This window comes from Garra rufa, chromosome 14, assembly GCF_049309525.1.
Source record: "Garra rufa chromosome 14, GarRuf1.0, whole genome shotgun sequence".
NCBI classification, from domain to species: domain Eukaryota; kingdom Metazoa; phylum Chordata; class Actinopteri; order Cypriniformes; family Cyprinidae; genus Garra; species Garra rufa.
In genome coordinates, this window is record NC_133374.1 from 43,524,146 (window position 1) to 43,542,513 (window position 18,368).

The 18,368-nt window shown below is 43.5% G+C and overlaps 1 pseudogene; it reads right to left on the reverse strand.

Moving 5' to 3' along the window:
* Nucleotides 1-14,653: 14,653 nt before the first annotated feature.
* LOC141284460 (uncharacterized) lies at nucleotides 14,654-18,028 on the reverse strand (annotated as a pseudogene).
* Nucleotides 18,029-18,368: the final 340 nt, after the last annotated feature.

Sequence of the window (18,368 nt, forward strand, 5' to 3'; positions counted from 1 at the left end):
TCGACACTGAAAAGTGTAGTTGCCAGTATGAGTGATATAAACCAACCCCCATGTCTCTGTGACATTCAGGTCTGAAGATATGCCTGTGTGGCTTTGGGTTGCTAGGGTACTCTGTTTGGTTGCTAGGGAGTGGCCAATGACAACATTGTAAATTGTAGTTGCCAGTATGAGTGATATAAACCAACCCCCATGTCTCTGTGACATTCAGGTCTGAAGATATGCCTGTGTGGCTTTGGGTTGCTAGGGTACTCTGTTTGGTTGCTAGGGAGTGGCCAATGACAACATTGTAAATTGTAGTTGCCAGTATGAGTGATATAAACCAACCCCCATGTCTCTGTGACATTCAGGTCTGAAGATATGCTTGTGTGGATTCGGGTTGCTAGGGTACTCTGTTTGGTTGCTAGGGAGTGGCCAATGACGACACTGTAAAGTGTAGTTGCCAGTATGAGTGATATAAACCAACCCCCATGTCTCTGTGACATTCAGGTCTGAAGATATGCTTGTGTGGATTCGGGTTGCTAGGGTACTCTGTTTGGTTGCTAGGGAGTGGCCAATGACGACACTGTAAAGTGTAGTTGCCAGTATGAGTGCTATAAACCAACCCCCATGTCTCTGTGACATTCAGATCTAAAGATATGCCTGTGTGGGTTTTGGTTGCTAGGGTGCTTGATAATGGTTGCTAGGGCGTGGATAGGAAGTGTCTTTGGTGATTCACCATTGGCCCGAATCAAACGAGCCCACCCCCAAGTCTCTATGACACTGTGGTCCAAAGATATCCATATGGGTCATTATAACAGCAGTATATGGGATCAGTTGCTAGGGTGCTGTAAATGGTTGTTAGGGCGTGGCTTGACTGCTTCACAGTGATCCGGAGAGTCTGATTGGTTATCTGAGTAAAATGAGCCCGCCCCCATGTCTCTATGACACTTTGATGCAGAGTTATGTTCAATGCAAAATCCCTATGTAAATTTCCATAGTAGGAAAAACGCATGTGTTTCATGGGCCGCGCCTCACCATAGTAAGTCAATGGGGCGACTTTGGGGCGCTTTCGCGTCCCAGGGGTGCAACTTATACCCCATTGAGTGGTGTGTTCTCGCACAGCTTGATAGCCTCTCCAAATGTGGCGAATGACGTGTTTCTGCGAAATTGTCGCTCGGCGCTACGTCCCGTCAAATTTTGCCACAATGCATTGTCTATGGGACGTTTTTGGGGCGCTTTTTCGCCCCGTGTGATGTCATCGTACCCCCGATCGCTTATAAAAGTCATAGCACACCATTCCCATATAGGCCGCACGATTTGACACCTGTTTCGAGGGTCTACGTCAAAAACTGCGGGACTAGTCACGCGCCGAAAATCTGTACGGAATCTATAATAATAATAAGCACGCACAACAGTAATAGTGATGCTTTGCCTATGGCAAGCACCACTAATAACTAGATATGTACATTTCCTGAAGAAAATGTGTGTGTGGTGCTTGCAGTGGCAAAACTCGGCTCTCGGTTGCTAGGGTGTTGATATGCAGTTGCTATGGCACCCATGATGGTTGCTAGGGCCGTTGCTATGGTACCCAGGGTGGTTGCTAGGGTGTTGCTATGCAGTTGCTAGGGTACACGGGGTGGTTGCTAGGGTGTTGCTATGCAGTTTCTAAGTTACCCGGGGTGGTTGCTATGGTCGTTGCTAGGGTACCCGGGGTGGTTGCTAAGGTGTTGCTATGCGGTTGCTAGGGTACCCAGGGTGGTTGCTAAAGTGTTGCTATGCGGTTGCTATGGTACCCGGGGTGGTTGCTAGGGCCGTTGCTAGGGTACCCGGGGTGGTTGCTAAGGTGTTGCTATGCGGTTGCTAGGGCCGTTGCTAGGGTACCCGGGGTGGTTGCTAAGGTGTTGCTATGCGGTTGCTAGGGTACCCGGGGTGGTTGCTAAGGTGTTGATATGTGGTTGCTATGGTACCCGGGGTGGTTGCTAGGGCTGTTGCTAGGGTATCCAGGGTGGTTGCTAAGGTGTTGCTATGTGGTTGCTAGGGTACCTGGGGTGGTTGCTAGGGTGTTGCTATGTGGTTGCTAGGGTACTCGGAGTGGTTACTAGGGCAGTTGCTAGGGTACTTGGGTGGTTACTAGGGCCGTTTCTATGCGGTTGCTAGGGTACCCGGGTGGTTGCTACGGCCGTTGCTAAGGTACCCGGGGTAGTTGCTAGGGCAATGGTAGGCAGTTGCTAGTTGTCAAAGATCATTACTATGGAGTGTTATAGAGGTCTTTGCCTGATTAGCCCTTAGCTAATTGCTATTAGCATGTAGAAATTGAGTGCTACCATGTGTAGCATGTTGAGAGTTTGCTAGCATGAGTCAAAAGTAGCAACTCCCATGTCTATGCGACATTCTGATACAAAGATATAGGTCTTGCTAATTGGTTGCTAGGGTACTCTGTCTGGTTGCTAGGGAGTGGCCAATGACGGCACTGTAAATTGGAGTTGCTAGTATGAGAGATATAAACCAACCCCCATGTCTCTGTGACATTGAGGTCTGAAGATATGCCTGTGTGGCTTTGGGTTGCTAGGGTACTCTGTTTGGTTGCTAGGGAGTGGCCAATGACAACACTGTAAATTGTAGTTGCCAGTATGAGTGATATAAACCAACCCCCATGTCTCTGTGACATTCAGCTCTAAAGATATGCCTGTGTGGGTTTTGTTGCTAGGGTGCTTGATAATGGTTGCTAGGGCGTGGATAGGAAGTGTCATTGGTGATTCCTGTTTTCCCCGAATCAAACGAGCCCACCCCAAAGTCTCTATGACACTGTGATCCAAAGATATACATATGGGTAATTACAATAGCAGTATATGGGATCAGTTGCTAGGGTGCTGTAAATGGTTGCTAGGGCGTGGCTTGACAGCTTCTCAGTGATCCGGAGAGTCTAATGCTGCGTTCACACCAAACGCGAATATGCGTCTGGCGCGAGTGATTTCAATGTTAAGTCAATGGTAAGACGCGTTTACGCGCGTCTGGAGTTCTTGCGGCGCGAATTGGCGTTTAGCGCGGCGCGGTAGACGCGAATTCGCCTCATTCGCGCGTCTAGTTCGCGCGAATGGCGCGAATTGAGCGTCTGGCGCGTTACGCGCGATACGCGCGAATTGTGCTTTTTGTGCATCATGCGTTTGACGCGAATTCGCGTCTGCCGCCCGAGTTGAAAAATCTGAACTTCTGCGTCAATTCGCGCCGCGTTAACCAATCAGGAGCCTGCTTGATGCTGTGGCGGCAGGCCCGCCCGGAGTCACTCATTCAAATATGAAACATGAATACTAAATGCCTAGTGCGGTTCTAATGCACAACAAAGCAAGTGTTTTATCACATATATGACACATATTCATTTTGTATTGAATGCTATTTAATCCATATCTAAATCTTAATTATATGAAACATATAGAACAATAATAACTATAATAGTGTGTATACTTTAGTGTGTCTGGACAGTGTTGTGTGAGGAAAATAAAGAAATCACAGGACAGGTTAAATACTTTTGGAGGCTGGCTCCATTTATCATCAAAACAAAAATAAATAACAGATTTTACAGTAATAACCTGAACAAAAAAATGGCACAGACCTATAGAATTATTATACATCAAAAGAGGAATGACATAAACGAGTAGTTCACTTTTAAAATGAAAATTCTGTCATCATATACTGCTCCAACGCACAGAGGGAAGTTCCGCCGCTCCTGAAATCCCCTCGCTCCGATGCGGGAAAGCAGGTCATCGAACTGGGCGCGGGACAGGCGGAAGTACCGCTGAAAGCGGCCGTCATCCAGGCGCAGCTCCTGGAGCAAGTGATGAAACTCGCCGAACTGGGTTCGCCTCCGAAGGGTCTGATGGACCCAAATACGGCGGCGATGATCCGTACGCGGCTGTTCTGCTCTCCAGAGCAAATACAGAGCGGTGACTCTCTCGATAAATGACCGAACAACAACAGAATCTTGTAAAAAAGATGGCCGCCAACGGGGTTTGAAACTTTCGCCTCTGACGTGCGTGACGCGCGTAAATTTCGCTTCAAACTTTTGTTTTTACGCGCGTCGATTTCGCTCTTGACGCGCGAATGAACACAAAGTGGTCACGCGAATAACTAGACGCGGCAGGCGCGAATTTAGACGCATATTCGCGTTTGGTGTGAACGCAGCATAAGGCCCTGTCCCAATATCCGCACTTCCGCCCTTGTGCCCCTCAATGCGCGTTCTCGCTAAGGGGTGCAAGACCGTAGGGTGTCCCAATCCTCTAATGGTGTTCTCCAGGGGTGATCTTCAGCGCACTTAATGCACCCCTTTCGCAAGTGCGCATCAGAGCTCACTTTGCTATAGGCTATTACCCAGAATCCTTGTAGTGTCGTGACGTGTCGAACAGCTAACCAATGAGGGAGCAAAACGGTTGCTATGGTCGGACGCCGGGAAAACTCAGAAGAAAAAGAAGCCGGCCGGCAAGATAAACAAATGGAGAAGAAATTTATTTTTAAGTGTAAGTAAAAATAGTTTTTTTATCAGAATACGAGCGATAATAACATAATACATCATGATACAATGATTTCACTTTCTTTTGTCAGGGTCCGACGAGCAGACTTTTAATTTTATAAAGTTCAGGGCAGAGAATGAGCGGCTATTCACGGGGCACAGAAATGCCTCTAGCCATGGATATGAGTAAGTTAACATGGCCATAAACATGAGCAGACAAGTTTTTTATTTGAAAGTAAGGGCTTCATTGCAAAGTGATCTAATGGATGAATGTGTCTTTCAGTGAAATTATCAAAATTATGGGGCTGGAGGGGAAAGTGACTCAGCAACAGTGTAAAAAGAAGTGGGAAAATCTGAAGAAAAAGTACAAGGTAATTGTAATTCTTATATTGTATTGATAATACAACAATACAATCGTTTTTAAATCAATAAACTCCTTTTTAAATCAATATTTGCGTCAAATTATTGATTTATTTTGTAGGTAGCCATGTAATAAGCGGGATAATGTATAGGGAGGCGGTTGTTATAGTGAATTTCAACCCCTTCAGGCTGATTCAAGACCCCTCCGCTTCGCGTTGGAGTCCAGTTCACCCTGTCGGGGTTGTTATTCGCTATAAAAACCACCCCGCTATACATTATCCCTTACTTAATGACTGTTTAGAATGTAAACCCATGTAAATAATGTTAATTTCCCCTTTAATAACTATTACAATTTACAAAGGACTTATCACTGCCAAAAACTGGGTCAGGGACAGATGCAGGAGAGGTCACTGCTGCCTCATGGATTTTCTATGCAGCCATGCATGAAGCCATTGGCCAGAGACCCTCAGTCAGGCCAGTCTATCTATTCTCATCTGGACACAGTAGCGTAGAGAGAGCCCAGACACCTGTCAGTGAGGTTGAGGTTGAAGGAAATTCTCCAACAGGCTCGGATACTGAGACAGCAGACCCCCCAAGTGATCAACCAGGTACATCAACTGATGTCAGACCAGGAAAGAGAAAGAGGAAGAGGGAGAGTGTAGATTATCTTAAAGACTTCTGTGAGCGGCTAGAGAAAACACAGAAGGAAGAAAATGAAAGGGATAATGCTTGGCTCCAAAAGTCTCAGCAGCAAATGGACAGGATGTTAGATTTATTTGGAAAGCTGGTTGACCATATGACAGAGAAATAATAACTTCCTGCATCTAGTTCTGTTCTGTTTGTTGTTTGATGTTCCTGCATAAGTGTTCACTGTGTTAACACCATTGAGTGATTTAATTTATATTTAAATTTTTAGAGGACTTTGGCTGTATTTCTTGGTTTGAACAAGACATTTGGAAATTGTAATTCTGTATATATGCAAATAAAGAGAAACATTTATCATTTAGAAAAATAACTTTTTTTTTTACTGAAACAAAGTACTTCAAGACAAGTTTATAACAAAATAAATGAGCAATACCGCCAGGTACAAGCGTAGGCTTATAACCATAGATGTATTAACATTTTCAGGACAGATAAATTTGGTATTTACAGATGCTAGGTAATCAACAACATTTTTCATTTCACAAAATATATAAACAGAACTGTAAGTAAACAATGTCAAGCAAAATAGATAGATATAAATAGATAAATAATAATAAATAAATAAATAATAATAGAAATAACTACTAATAAATAGGTACATGGAAAGGTACATGTTGATGTGCAATGTCAGACCAATGGAATAATTAAAGGTTGTATCAGCGATTTCAGGCCCAAACATAAATGATCACATTCATCTAATCTTTCCTAACGATCCGCTAGCTGCCCGCCCCGTAAGCAGGCCGTCAAAAAAACACGTCTCTGTAGGCAGCCTAGGCTCTGAGATCTGCACACAAAAAACAATTGCTTTCACCACCACTCAAAACCAAAATAAATAGTGTTTCAACCAATCACCGACAGGGGCTGGTGTTGTGAGGTATTCGCGTGCAGCCGTCATAGGCAGCTGTGCACGAGCGCAAAACCTCAAAACATGATTGGTTGGAACACTATTTGTTTTGGTTTTGAGCGGTGGTGAAAGCAATTGGTTTTGTGTGCAGATCTCAGAGCCTAGGCTGCCTACAGAGACGCGTTTTTTGACGGCCTGCTTATGGGGCGGGCAGTTAGCGGATCGTTAGGAAAGATTAGATGAATGTGATAATTTATGTTTGGGCCTGAAATCACAGATACAACCTTTAAGGTGTTAACTTTCTACACTCATGACAACAATGTGTGTGTTGAGGTATGAGGTACTTTGAATTAAACTATGTAGTCATGTTCTAAAAGGTGCCCTTGAACATTAAGGGGTTGCTGATACATGTGCAACGAGTCTCGCCCGGAGCTGGTTGCCACTTGTCTCCTGTCCAGAATCTGCTGTTGGTGGTTGTGGTAAGGCATCATAAGCTGGCTCTGGTTCCAGGACATCACCATGGGTAAGGCAGACATTATGTAAGAATGCACAGGCAGTGACCACCTCTGTGCAGAAGCCAACCTTTACTTCTAAGGCTTTGAAGAGTGTTGCCCTCCAGCGTGCCTTCATCATACCAAAGGCTCGTTCAATAATTGAACGTGCACGTGAATGGCTGTGATTGAAGCGTTCCTCGACCCTTCCTTGAAGTGGCAGTTTGTAGGGTGTGATGATAGTTATGGGGGACTGTTTGCAGGGATATCCGCCATCACCAAGAAGAAAAAAGCCAGGTGGGGGGTACTCAGCATTAACATAAAGTGGGCTGTTTTTTAGAACACGGGTATCATGTACAGAGCCAGGAAAACCAACAAAGATGTTGAGGAAACGTCCCTGAGAGTCACAGATGGCTTGCATTTGGATAGAATAGAATTGTTTGTAATTAAAATAGTCCTCTTTGTTACGATTTGAAGGCTTGATACGAATATGGCATCCATCTATTGCCCCTACAGCCTTGTCAAATGCTGTATGCCGAGCAAGGCGTCCAAATCGCAGGCCAACTTCTTCAAGTTCATCATGATGTGGATAGCAAATCACTTTACCTGCAATGTCCATAATTTTCTGAGCAACTCTGTGCACCACACGGCACACTGTGGATTTTGGCACAGAGAATGCCCGGACAGTGACTCTATAAGACAGTCCATGTGCAAGCCAATACACAAATATTAGGACTTCCAAATAAGATCCCCAGCCGTGGTCCTGGTGCCTGTGCAGAATATCCATCAATCCATCCATTGATTTTCTTGAAAGGCGGTAGTCGGGTCGAAGGTCTCTTTCAACATCAAAATACACCAGAAGGACAGGCATGGTATGATTCAGCCTGGCATACCGGATCAGTCTGCCAAACTTAAAAAGACAAAAAATAATTTGAATGACAGATTTAGGAAAACAGATCACACAATGATTTTTTTTTATTATTATTAATTTTATAATTTAATTTATTAAAGGGAGTTGATATATTTTCATTGTAATTTTGGACACTCACTTATGGTGGTGGTGATGTAAACTATACTGAATTATATTGAGAGCTGTTCTTGATATTTTGCCACACTTGATATTTTAACAAAATATTAGGAACAGCTCTCAGTAAAATGCAGTACAGTTTACATCACTTTATAGTTTAGATTACATCACAATTTATCTTAGCTAAAAACTGTTTTAATATGAATAACATTAACAAAAAGGTTGGTAAAGTTAGCTAAGAGTACAAAAAGATATTCATTTCTTCATTCAAAGGATTGTCAAACTCGGTCCTGAAGGGCCACTGTCCTGCAGAGTTTAGCTGCAACCCTGATCAAACCAACTTAGCTGTGAGTTTCTAGTGATTCTGAAGACAATGATTAGCTTGCTCAGGTGTGTTTGATCAGGGTTGGAGCTCAACTCTGCAGGTCAGTGGCCCTTCAGACCGAGTTTGAGAAACCCTCACAACCCCGAAAATGTCGGATAAAATTTTTAAATAGGCGCTATCTTTATAAATAAACCACATATTTGAGCTTTAATCAACTACATTCTCGACTGAAAAAATCTTAAAACTACATTTCGTGACAATAACAGCAGTGTTATTAGCAGTACACACATTAGCCTCGTAAGTTAAATGAACGGTAGGCCTACATTGAAATGTAAAATAAAGTTAATTTACCTGTTGGTCGGGCATCAGCTTACATATTTGAATCCGGTGTAGAAGCCTTCTTCTCCTGCGGTTTCTAATTCTTCTGGCAAGAAACTGCTGGTGAGTTGTGATCAACTTTAGCAGGAGTACTGCGAATACCGCAACTGCAGCCAGCGCCATGTTTGTCCTGATCACAACAGAAGTGACGTAGAAAGTGACGTGTGCAAAACTGTCCCAATTCTGCTCTTCACAGCTTCGGGCCCTTGCGCACTTACTCCGCTAAGTGCACTTTCAAAAAGTGTCCACTTCGAGGAAGACCTTAGGGCGTAGTGTGAATATTGGGACAGGGCATAATTGGTTGTCTGAGTAAAATGAGCCCGCCCCCATGTCTCTATGACACTGTGATGCAGAGTTATGTTCAATGCAAAATCCCTATGTAAATTACCATGGGTTTTCATGGGACGTCCCTTTACCATTATAAGTCAATGTAAATTACCATAGTAGGAAAAACACATGTGTTTCATGGGCCGTTCCTCACCATAGTAAGTCAATGGGGCAAATTTGGAGGGCTCTTACACCCCTGGGGTACAACTTATACCCCATTGAGAGGTATGTTCTTGCACAGCTTGATAGCCTCTCCAAATGTGGCGAATTACTTGTTTCTATGAAATTGTCGCTCGGCGCTACGTCCCGTCAAAATTGGCCGCAATGCGTTGTCTATGGGACGCTTTGGGCCGCTTTTGCCCCCCGTGTGACATCATCGTACCCCCGATCGCTTATAAAAGTCATAGCACACCATTCCCATATAGGCCGCACGATTTGACGCCCGTTTCGAGGGTCTATGACAAAAACTGCGGGACTAGTTACGCGCCGAAATTTGCACGGAAGAAGAAGAAGAAGAAAAATAAGTATGTGAGATAGTAATAGTGATGCTTTGCCTATGGCAAGCACCACTAACTAGATATGTACATTTCCTGAAGAAAATGTGAGTGGTGCTTGCGGTGGCAAAACTCGGCCCTCGGTTGCTAGGGTGATGTAATTGGTTGCTAGGGTGTGGCTATGAAGATCATAGGTCACTACTTATAGGCCGAGTCCAAACCCACAAACCTCTATGACTTTGTAATGCAAAGATATATCAAAAATTGTATGGCAATGTTAGTCTACAGGAGATTTTGCCCAAATTTCTCGCCCGCTTTGCGGTAATCGTACGCCCGATCGCTTCAAAAAGTCATAGCACACCATTCCTATATAGGCCGCACGATTTGACGCCTGTTTCGAGGGTCTATGACAAAAACTGCGGGACTAGTTACGCGCCGAAAAACGTAAGGAAGAAGTAAGAATAATAACTAGAAGCTAAAGTTCGATGACAAACTTTAAATGTTGGCTTGGAGAGCCAAACCGGGCAGCCTTGGGGCAAAAAGGCCAGCCCAGAACACTTAGAGCTTGCTAATTGAATTGTTTGTAGTAAAAATGATAATACGAAAAGCAATGCTTAGTATATTTTAGGCTAAAACAGCTTGCCATTGAGTATTAATGTGTGGATTTTAGGTTAAATGGCTTGCCATACAAGAAAATGTGTGCAGCGCTCGTGCTTCAAAGCCACGACGCGTTGCTGTGCGGTTGAACCGAAAAGCAGAAATAAGCAAGCATTTAACCTGTGTAATATATTACTCTACTATTATTGTGTTTAATCGCTGGAGTGTTTGTATTTAAATACCTTTAAAAGACGTGCAAATTATGTCTTTGATCATGCAGACGAAGACTGAGCAGTGCATCCAATGTTAGTTAGTTAAATCTATGAAACAGCTCATTTGCAGTCAATGCAGCTCTTTAAATTATTCTTCTATATTTATTGTGTTGAATCGCTGGAGTGTTTTTATTTAAATGCCTTAAAAGACGTGCAAATGATGTCTGATGTCTTGACACAGACAGATATACGTGGGTTGTTAGTTAAACTTTTGAAACAGCTCATTTGCACTTAATGTAGCTGTTTAAAATATGCGTCTATATTTATTGTGTTGAATCGCTGGAGTGTTTGTATTTAAATACCTTTAAAAGACGTTCAGTGATGTATAGTTCTCAGACGGACATCTCAGAGCTCATGTCTAACACACTGCTGAACACAGCGCTCTCTGTATGAAAACAAAAATGCTCACAAACAACTGCATTTAGCTGTTGATAATTTCTAATGGGTTGACTGAATTAAATCGCTTCAATATTGTAATTTTAAAGGCGGAAAAATGCGTGCAAATTATGTCCTTTGAACCATGTATACGCGTTGAAGGCAAGCTGTACACGGTGAAGGAAATGCTTAGAGTTTTGAATAAATAAGCTAAAATAGCTGAATTCAGGTCTTGGTGTGTTCTAATGGGTATTTACAATTAAATCGCTGGAATATTTTAATTTTAAAGGCGTTATTTATTTGCATTTTCCACCGAAGTCAAAGTGAAAGTAGGTCAGAGCTTAATGATCTCCTGTTGAGTGGAGAGGAATTACTCCTTTAGAGGGCGCCTTTTTCTCAGCCCATTCAAGTCTATGAGACATATTTCCATTCAGTAAAGAGGTATTGCTCCATTAGAGGGCGAAATTTTAGGAATTTTTAATATATAAAAAATTAATATTAAATCAACTGTAAGTCTGATCATTCCAAAAAGATATAGCAACACTTTCGGGACCAGGGCCCAGGGCTCTGCCGAGTTTGGGGCTTGTAGCCTTAAAGCTCTAGGAGGAGTAGCGTATAGAATTTTAGTCTCAGAAGAATTTTAATAATAACTAGATAAAAAAGTTCGTTGAGACAAACTTTAAGTTGGCTTGAGAAAGCTTTGCCTTAAAGTTTAAAGAAGTTTTGAAAGCTTTAAAAAGTAGTAAAAGTTTAAAAAGTTTTAAGTTTAATGGTTTTCAGTCTGAAATAGTTTAAAGTTTTTAGCAGTTTTAAAGATTGAAGATATATAGATAGATAGATACCTGAGGTGGTTGCTAGGTTACCAGGTTACCCAGGGTGGTTACTAGCATGTTGCTGGCATGATTAGCTAGTTGCTAGCATGATTTTAACATGACTAGCAAGTCGCTAGCATGATTTTAACATGATTAGCAAGTCGCTAGCATGATTTTAGCATGACTAGCAAGTCGCTAGCATGATTTTAGCCTGACTAGCAAAGTCGCTAGCATGATTTTAGCATTACTAGCAAGTCACTAGCATGATTTTAGCATTACTAGCAAGTCGCTAACATGATTTTAGCAAGACTAGCAAGTCGCTAGCATGATTTTAACATGATTAGCAAGTCGCTAGCATGATTTTAGCATGACTAGCAAGTCGCTTGCATTATTTTAGCATGACTAGCAAAGTCGCTAGCATGATTTTAGCATGACTAGCAAGTCGCTAGCATGATTTTAACATGACTAGCAAGTAGCTAGCATGATTTTAGCATTACTAGCAAGTCGCTAGCATGATTTTAGCATTACTAGCAAGTCGCAAGTAGAAAGAGATTAATAGATAGATTTATAGATAGATAGATTTATAGATAGATTAATAGATAGTAGATTTATAGATAGATTAATAGATAGATAGATTAATAGATAGATAGATTTATAGAAAGACAGATTAATAGATAGATAGATTTATAGATAGATAGATTAATAGATAGATAGATTAATAGATAGATTAATAGATAGTAGATTTATAGATAGATAGATTTATAGATAGATTAATAGATAGATAGATTTATAGATAGACAGATTAATAGATAGATAGATTTATAGATAGACAGATTAATAGATAGATAGATTTATAGATAGATAGATTAATAGATAGATAGATTTATAGATAGACAGATTAATAGATAGATAGATAGATTTATAGAAAGACAGATTAATAGATAGATAGATAGATAGATTTATAGATAGAGAGATTAATAGATAGATAGATTTATAGATAGATTAATAGATTTATAGATAGACAGATTTATAGATAGACAGATTTACAGATAGACAGATTAATAGATAGATAGATTAATAGATAAACAGATTAATAGATAGATAGATTAATAGATAAACAGATTAATAGATAGATAGATTAATAGATGGATAGATTTATAGATAGACAGATTGATAGATAGATTTATAGATAGACAGATTTATAGATAGATAGATTAATAGATAGACAGATTTATTTATAGATAGATAGATAGATAGATAGATAGATAGATGAGTTTAAATGAGTTTGATCGGATTAGAAATAGTAGATAGAAGGGAAGCCTGATTGAGCCTCAAAGGATTCTGGCAGTTTAAATTTGAATTTTGACAGTTGGAGTTTGAACATTCCGTCAATGTAAATCAATGAGATTTTATTCCCAGTTTTAATCGGGATTTTTAGGAAAACCGTAAGTCCGATTAGTTAGAAAAGATATAGCAACTCGAGTTAGACCAGTATGAAGATCTGGGCTGAGTTTGGAGTTTGTAGAGTTAAAGCTCTAGGAGGAGTAGCAGTCAGAAAATTTTTGTCTCAGAAGAATAATAATAATAATAATAATAATAATAAGTTTAAATAGAATATCAGTAAGTTGGCTCTCTCAAGCCAACTTAACTAGAAGCTAAAGTTCGATGACAAACTTTAAATGTTGGCTTGGAGAGCCAAACCGGGCAGCCTTGGGGCAAAAGGGCCAGCCCAGAACACTTAGAGCTCTCTAATGGAATTGTTGCTAGCAAAAATGGCAGTACGACAAGAAATGCTTATTATATTTTAGGCTAAAACAGCTTGCCATAGAGGATTGTGTGTGGATTTTAGGTTAAAACGGCTTGCCATACTGGAAGATGTGAAGAGCGCCTGCTTCAAAGCCGCGTCGCGTTGCCGTGCGGTTGAGCCGAAAAGCAGAAATAAGCAAGCATTTAACCTGTGTAATATATTACTGTACTATTATTGTGTTTAATCGCTGGAGTGTTTGTATTTAAATACCTTTAAAAGACGTGCAAATTATGTCTTTGATGATGCAGACGAAGAACTGAGCAGTGCATCCAATGTTGGTTAAACCTATGAAACAGGTCATTTGCACTCAGTGCAGGTCTTTAAATTATTCTTCTATATTTATTGTGTTGAATCGCTTGAGGGTTTTTATCTAAATGCCTTTAAAAGACGTGCAAATGATGTATAGTTCTCAGACGGACATCTCGGAGCTCATGTCTAACACACTGCTGAACACAGCGCTTTCTGTATGAAAAAAAAATACTCACAAACAACTGCATTTAGCTGTTGATATTTTCTAATGGGTGGACTGAATTAAATCGCTGCAATATTGTAATTTTAAAGGCGGTCAAATTCGTGCAAATTATGTCGTTCGTCTCCATGTATAATCGTTGAAGGCAATCTGTACGCGGTGAAGGAAATGCTTAGGGTTTTCAATAAATTCGTTCAAACAGCTGAATTCAGGTCTTGATGTGTTTCTAATGGGTACTTACAATTAAATGGCTGGAATATTGTAATTTTAAAGGCGTTATTTATATTCATTTTCCACCGAAGTCAAAGTGAAAGTAAGTCACAGCTCGGTAACATGTTCGTGAGTGAAACCTATTGAAAAGCTCATTTGCAGCTAATGTAGTTCTTTAAAATATTCTTGTATATTTATTGTGTTGGATCGCTGGAGTGTTTTTATTTAAATGCTTTTAAAAGACGTGCAGTCATGTATAATTCTCAGACGGAGATGTGAAGCTCATCTGTAACACACTCTGTAAAGACAGCGGTTTAACTTTTACACAAAACAGCTCACAGCTGAATGTAGCTGTTGATGTGTTCTAATGGGTATTTAGAGTTAAATCGCTGTAATATTTAAATTTTTAAAGCGGTATTTATTTGTATTTCCACCGATTTCAGAGTGACTGTAAGTAAGAGGTTTGAGTCCCGCCTCTTCAGTGGAGAGGTATTGCGCCTCTAGATGGCGCATTTTTTCTCAGCCCATTGAAATCCTATAGAAATTTTTCATGTAAAAAGTTACAGAAACATCTTCTGATGCACGACCTTGGACACATCATCAGTGTTGTTTCCTGGACTCACGGGGTGTTTCGGGTCTTACAACAGACACCCTCCTCCAGGCGACCCGACCGAGGCTGATCAGACCCCGGCCTGTGTCCAAGTGGCAAATTACCGCCCCCACCGTTCTCCCCTCTTCAACCAGAGCCATCGGGATGCTTTCTCTGCTGCCTCCACATTGCTGCTTATGGCTCTTCTTCGGTTGGCGCCTGTTATGCCCAGTGTACCATAGGCTTTGTTCAGGGTGTGGCTGGCAAAACCCCGACTGCCCACTTCCACTGGCATACACCTGGTCCTCCACCCATTTCTCCGACACTGCTCCACCAGCTCCTGATATTTTTCCCTCTTTCTCTCCTGAGCCTCCTCCATCCTCTCCTCCCAGGGCACTGTAAGCTCTAGCAAGATTAATTGTCTTGTGGCCTCAGAGACCAAGATGATGTCGGGTCTCAGTGTGGACCGGGTGATGTGTTGTGGAATCTTCAGTTGCCTCTCTAGGTCCACTAACATCCTCCAGTCTCGGGCCGTGGAGAGCAACCCAGCAGAGCAGCTCTTTGATGTTTTCTCTGGTCTTTGTCCTTCCTTGATGAAGTGAATGGCCCTGACTGTGGTTTGGCGATATCGGCTGTCCTTGATCCCCTTGCTGATTGCCTCAGCAATTGATTTAAGGACTTGATCATGTCTCCACCGATACCGGCCCTCGCCTAGTGCCTTGGAGCAGCTGCTCAAGATGTGTTCTAGTGTCCCTGGCTTGGAACACAGCGGGCATGCAGGTGTCTCTACTTTGCCCCATGTGTACAGGTTAGATGGGCTGGGAAGAATGTCGTAGACCCCTTGGATCAAGAACCTGATTCTCTGGGGGTTCCACGTCCAGATGTCCTTCCAGGTGACATTCCGCTCCATCGCCTGCTCCCACTTCATCCAGGCACCTTGCTGCCGCATGGCCACTGCTCTGCTGGTTCTCTCCTCCTCAACTGAAGCACGCACCTCCTCCTGCACCAACCTCTTCCTCTCCCTCCCGCTGGCCAAGTCGTACCGGGTTGCTTTTAGGCTCCCAAGTCCGGCTCTGCCTTGTGCTACTATCCCAAGGATGGCCTTGTGCTTCAGCCGAGTTTCAGCTTGTTGGACTGCCTCTGCTGCCCTCCACTTCCTCCCTGTCCTGACAACAATCCCTGCCCCGGACACTTTCACATCTCTGGATCCAGAATACTGCAGATGTTCCCGTGCCCGTGCTACAATGAACTCCTCCCTGACTGAGCCAAATGGAAGTCTGAGCTTGTTGGTGTTCCCATACAGAGCGATGTTGCTTAAGCTGCGTGGCAATCCCAGCCATCTGCGTAGATGGCTGCTCACCTTTTGCTCAAAACCTTCAACCACAGTCATGGGGACCTCATAGATGAGCAGGGGCCAGAGGAGTCTTGGGAGGATCCCATGTTGGTAGACCCAAGCCTTGAATCTTCCCGGGAGCCCTGATCTATCCACTGCTCTCAACCAGCCCTCCATGTCAGTGCTGGTTTCCCTGATGGAGTCTCTGTCATTGAGGCTACAGTTAAAGGCCTTCCCGAGGCTCTTTACTGGTTTCTCAGTGACTGATGGGATTTGATGTTGTCCCAGTCTGAAGCGGAACTCATCTGTGACTTTCCCCTTCTTTAGCACCAAGGATCTGGATTTCGCAGGTTTGAAGCTCATGCGTGCCCATGCCATGAGCCTCTCCAACCCTTGGAGGATCCATCTTGCTCCTGGTACCGCGGTTGTTGTCACAGTGAGATCATCCATGAAAGCTCTGATGGGAGGTTGCCTCACTCCGGACTTGCTGAGGGGACCTCTGCACTCTGTCTCAGCTGCCTTGACCATCATGTTCATTGCCAGCGCAAAGAGGGTCACTGAGATGGTGCACCCAGTGATTATCCCTACCTCAAGCTGGTGCCAATCTGATGTTAACTGGCCAGAGGAGACTCTCAAGCTGAACTTGCTGTAATAGTCCAGGATTAGGCCTTTCACCTTCTGGGGTACGTGATGTTTCTCCAGTGCGACCTCCACCAGTTTGTGGGGTATTGAACCGTAGGCATTTGTGAGATCTAGCCACAGCACAGCCAGGTCCCCCCTGCCTTCTTTTGCCTCCCTGATGAGCTGGGTTACCACGCCTGTGTGTTCCAGGCAACCTGGGACTCCTGGTATACCTCCCTTTTGCACAGACGTGTCGATGTATTTATTGCTCAAAAGGAAGTTGGAGAGTCTCTTGGCCACAATACTAAAGAATATTTTGCTCTCCACGCTAAGCAAGGAGATGACCCGAAACTGGTCGATGTTCTCAGACTTCTCCTCTTTTGGGATGTACACTCCCTCAGCATACCTCCATGGCTGGACGATCTTGCCTCTTCTCCAGATAACTTTCAGGGCCTTCCAGAGCCTGTGTAGAAGCTTTGGGCAGTTCTTATATACCTTGTAGGGCACTCCACTCGGGCCTGGTGCTGAGCTTGACCTTGCTCTCCTCACCACTTCCTCCACTTCACTCTGGCAGGGCTCCTTCAGGTTGAACTCTGATGTGGGCTCTGGTGGTGTCAGCAGTGCATCGCATGGCCCCAGTGGTCGTTCTCTGTCTGGGTCAGAGTAAGTGGCCTTGAGGTGGTTGTTGATAGCGTCCTTGGAGCAGGTGAGCTGACCAGTCCTCTTTTGGCCAAGGAGCTGCTTGGTCAACTTGAAAGGGTTGGCCAAGAATGCTGCCCTCTTCCTTGCTCTCTCTTTCCGCCTCCTCCTGTGGGACTCTGCCCTACACAGGGTCAAGAGTTGTTTCCTCAGGATTCCTCTCAGATCTATTAGGCCAGCTCTCTCTACTTCCCCTGCTGCCTTGTACTGCCTCTTCAGTATCTTGAGTTCTTCCCTGAGATGTTTGATTTTCCTCACTCTGTGGCTTGGAGTATATGCCGATGGAGTGGGTTTGGATGTCACAGTTCCGAATCGCTCAGCTGCAATATTCACTATGAGTGTGGTCATTGTTAACAGTCGATGGTCCACATCCCCCTTGCCTGTCACTTCCAGGATCTGGTTCACGTCCTCATCGAACTGGTGCCACTCAGCTTTCTTTGAGGATTGGGGCCACTGGATCCTTGGTTGAGCCACAGGGCCACAGTCAGTTCTTGTGGCTGCCGCTTGCTGGCTTTGGGAGCTCTGTGGGCTGTCAGGAGGTGCTGTCACTTGAGGGCAGCTTTGAATGGTAGGCGAGCAGCTGGCAGCAGGTGTTGGCGACACTTGGAGGCTCTGGGCACTGTGGGTTGCCTCCGGGCCTGGCTCCTCCTGCGTCTTACCAGAAGTTGTGACTTCTGTGCGGTGTGTCGTCATCACTGCTGTTTTCAGACATCTCATCCTGCCTTGATGGATTCTTAAGCCCCTCTCGTTCTTGCAGCTCTTGCCGCAGATGCACTGTACTGTCGTTGTCGTTGTTCCGTTGTCCTGTGTCATCGTTCTTAGGTCCGTCCTATTAGGGTGCTCATTCTCCCCCCCTCTCGGGCACCCCTGGGGGTATCTTTCCTTTGTGGGTTTTGTAGCTTGCTTTGGGTTCTTCCTCTCGGAAGAAGTGGTTTGGGCTGCCAACCCTCTCCACCCCGGGTTGCCGTCTTTCCGGCTGTCAAAAAAATTAATATTAAATCAACTGTAAGTCTGATCATTCCAAAAAGATATAGCAACACTTTCGTGACCAGGGCCCAGGGCTCCGCCGAGTTTGGGGCTTGTAGCCTTAAAGCTCTAGGAGGAGTAGCGTATAGAATTTTAGTCTCAGAAGAAGTTTAATAATAATAATAAT